Consider the following 4,091-nt stretch of genomic DNA (forward strand, 5'->3'; position numbering starts at 1 on the left):
CAAACCGGATACGTGTTTTTATTAAACGGTGGAGCTGTAAGTTGGTGCAGTTCTAAACAAAGTATCGTGGCGGGATCTACATGTGAAGCGGAATACATAGCTGCTTCGGAAGCAGCAAATGAAGGAGTCTGGATGAAGGAGTTCATTTCCGATCTAGGTGTCATACCTAGTGCATCAGGACCAATGAAGATCTTCTGTGACAATACTGGTGCAATTGCCTTGGCAAAGGAATCCAGATTTCACAAGAGGACCAAGCACATCAAGAGATGCTTCAATTCCATTCGGGACCAAGTCCAAGTGGGAGATATAGAGATTTGCAAGATACATACGGATCTGAATGTTGCAGACCCATTGACTAAGCCTCTCTCACGCGCAAAACATGATCAGCACCAAGACTCCATGGGTGTTAGAATCATTACTATGTAATCTAGATTATTGACTCTAGTGCAAGTGGGAGACTGAAGGAAATATGCCATAGAGGCAATAATAAAGTTATTATTTATTTCCTCATATCATGATAAATGTTTATTATTCATGCTAGAATTGTATTAACCGGAAACATGATACATGTGTGAATACATAGACAAACATATAGTCACTAGTATGCCTCTACTTGACTAGCTCATTAATCAAAGATGGTTATGTTTCCTGACCATAGACATGTGTTGTCATTTGATTAATGGGATCACATCATTAGGAGAATGATGTGATTGACATGACCCATTCCGTTAGCCTAGCACTTGATCGTTTAGTATACTGCTATTGCTTTCTTCATGACATATACAAAGTTCCTGCAACTATGAGATTGTGCAACTCACGTTTACCGGAAGAACACTTTGTGTGCTACCAAATGTCACAACGTAACTGGGTGATTATAAAGGTGCTCCACAGGTGTTTCTGAAGGTACATGTTGGGTTGGCATAAATCGAGATTAGGATTTGTCACTCCGATTGTCGGAGAGGTATCTCTGGGCCCTCTCGGTAATACTCATCACCTAAGCCTTGCAAGCATATAACTAATGAAGTTAGTTATCAGATGATGTATTACAGAACGAGTTAAAGAGACTTGCCGATAACGAGATTGAACTAGGTATTGGATATCGACGATCAAATCTCGGGCAAGTAACATACCGATGACAAAGGGAACAACGTATGTTGTTATGCGGTTTGACCGATAAAGATCTTCGTAGAATATGTAGGAACCAGTATGGGCATCCAGGTCCCGCTATTGGTTATTGACCGAGAATGGTTCTAGGTCATGTCTACATAGTTCTCGAACCCGTAGGGTCCGCTTAACGTTTCGATGACAGTTTTATTATGAGTTTATAAGTTTTGATGTACCAAAGTTTGTTCGGAGTCCCGGATATGATCACGGACGTGACGAGGAGTCTCGAAATGGTCGAGACATAAATATTGATATATTGGACGACTATATTCGGACACCGGAAAGGTTCCGGGTGATTTCGGAGAAAACCGGAGTGCCGGAGGGTTACCGGAACCCCCCCGGAGAGTTAATGGGCCACATGGGCCTTGGTGGGAAGAGAGAGGGGCGGGCAGGAGGGGCCGCGCGCCCCCTCTCCCTCTGGTCCAAATTGGACTAGGAGGGGGGGGCGCCCCCCTCTTTCCTTCCCCTCCTCTCCCCCTTCCTTCCCCTCCTAGTAGGAGTAGGAAAGGAGGAGTCCTACTCCTACTAGGAGGAGGACACCTCCTCCTGGCGCGCCCAACAAGGGCCGGCCGGCCTCCCCCCTCCCTCCTTTATATACAGGGGCAGGGGGCACCCCATAGACACACAAGTTGATCTACGGATCGTTCCTTAGCCGTGTGCGGTGCCCCCTTCCACCATATTCCACCTCGGTCATATCGTCGCGAAGCTTAGGCGAAGCCCTGCGCCGGTAGAACATCAACATCGTCACCACGCCGTCGTGCTGACGGAACTCATCTCCGGAGCTTGGCTGGATCGGAGGCCGGAGATCGTCATCGAGCTGAACATGTGCTGAACTCGGAGGCCCCGTACGTTCGGTGCTTGGATCGGTCGGATCGTGAAGACGTATGACTACATCAACCGCGTTGTCATAACGCTTCCGCTTACGGTCTATGAGGGTACGTAGACGAACACTCTCCCCTCTTGTTGCTATGCCATCACCATGATCTTGCGTGTGCGTAGGAAATTTTTTGAAATTACTATGTTCCCCAACAGGCCCACCCCCTAGTCCAATTCGGTTTGGACTAGGGGGGCCGCGCACCCTGCCTCCTCTCTTCCACCACTTGGCCCATGAGGCCTATTACTTCTTCCTCATATTCCCGGAACTCCCCGGTACGCTGAAAAATACCTGAACCACTCAGAACCTTTCCGATGTCCGAATATAGCCTTCCAATATATAGATCTTTACGTCTCGACCATTTCGAGACTCCTCGTCATGTCCCCGATCTTATCCGGGACTCCGAACTACCTTCGATACATCAATACACATAAACTCATAATACCGATCATCACCGAATGTTAAGTGTGCGGACCCTACGAGTTTGATAACTATGTAGACATGACTGAGACACGTTTCCGGTCAATAAACAATAGCGGAACCTGGATGCTCATATTCTAAGAAGATCTTTATCGGTCAAACCGCATAACAACATACGTTGTTCCCTTTGTCATCGGTATGTTACATGCCCGAGATTGGATCATCGGTATCTCAATAACTAGTTCCATCTCGTTACCGGCAAGTCTCTTTACTCGTTCCGTAATACATCATCCCGCAACTAACTCATTAGTTGCATTGCTTGCAAGGCTTATAGTGATGTGTATTACCGAGAGGGCCCAGAGATACCTCTCCGACAATCGGAGTGACAAATCCTAATCTCGATCTATGCCATCTCAACAAGTACCATCGGAGACACCTATAGAGCACCTTTATAATCACCCAGTTAAGTTGTGACATTTGGTAGCACACAAAGTGTTCCTTCGGTATTTGGGAGTTGCACAATCTCATAGTCATAGGAACATGTATAAGTCATGAAGAAAGCAATAGCAATATACTAAACGATCAAATGCTAAGATAACAGAATGGGTCAAATCAATCACATCATTCTCTAATGATGTGATCCCGTTAATCAAATGACAACTCATGTCTATGGCTAGGAAACTTAACCATCTTTGATTCAACGAGCTAGTCAAGTAAAGGCATACTAGTGACACTTAGTTTGTCTATGTATTCACACATGTACTAAGTTTCGGGTTAATACAATTCTAGCATGATAATAAACATTTATCATGATATAAGGAAATATAAGTAACAACTTTATTATTGCCTCTAGGGTATATTTCCTTCACATGTGCCTACATCTAAGCAAGATAATACATGAGTATGTGTGTATGAGCAAGAATTTCATCCCAAGTTACTTATATCCACGATATTTTGCTCATGCCTTAACTCGCCGAATCTTGCTTCTTCAAGAGGCTTGGTGAAGATGTCGGCTAGTTGATTCTCGGTGTTGACATGGAGTAACTCAATGTTTCACTTGGCCACATGATCTCTAATGAAATGATGGCGAATCTCAATATGCTTTGTCTTGCTATGTTGAACCGGATTCTCGGTGATCTTGATTGCACTTTCATTGTCACACTAGAGAGGCACTTTGTCACATTTGACACCATAATCCATCAAAGTTTGCCTCATCCATAATAACTTAGCACAACAACTTCTGGCGGCAATGTACTCGGCTTCGGCCATAGAGAGAGATATACAATTTTGCTTCTTTGAAGACCAACGTACCAACGATCTCCCTAGGAATTGACATGAACCGGAAGTGGACTTGCGGTCAACCTTGTCTTCGGCCCAATCCAAATCCGAGTATCCCATTAACTCAAATGATGATCCTTTGGGATACCAAAGGCCCAAGTTTGGGGTATGAACCAAATATTGAAGGATTCTTTTCACTGCCGAATAGTGGCTCTCCTTAGGAGCGGATTGAAATCTTGCACACATGCACACACTCAACATAATATCTGGCCTAGATGCACAAAGGTAAAGCAAGGAACCGATCATAGAGCGATATACCTCCTGATCCACTTCTTTACCATTGGGATCAAGATGA

The sequence above is a fragment of the Triticum aestivum genome, chromosome 6B (assembly GCF_018294505.1).
Source record: "Triticum aestivum cultivar Chinese Spring chromosome 6B, IWGSC CS RefSeq v2.1, whole genome shotgun sequence".
NCBI lineage: Eukaryota > Viridiplantae > Streptophyta > Magnoliopsida > Poales > Poaceae > Triticum > Triticum aestivum.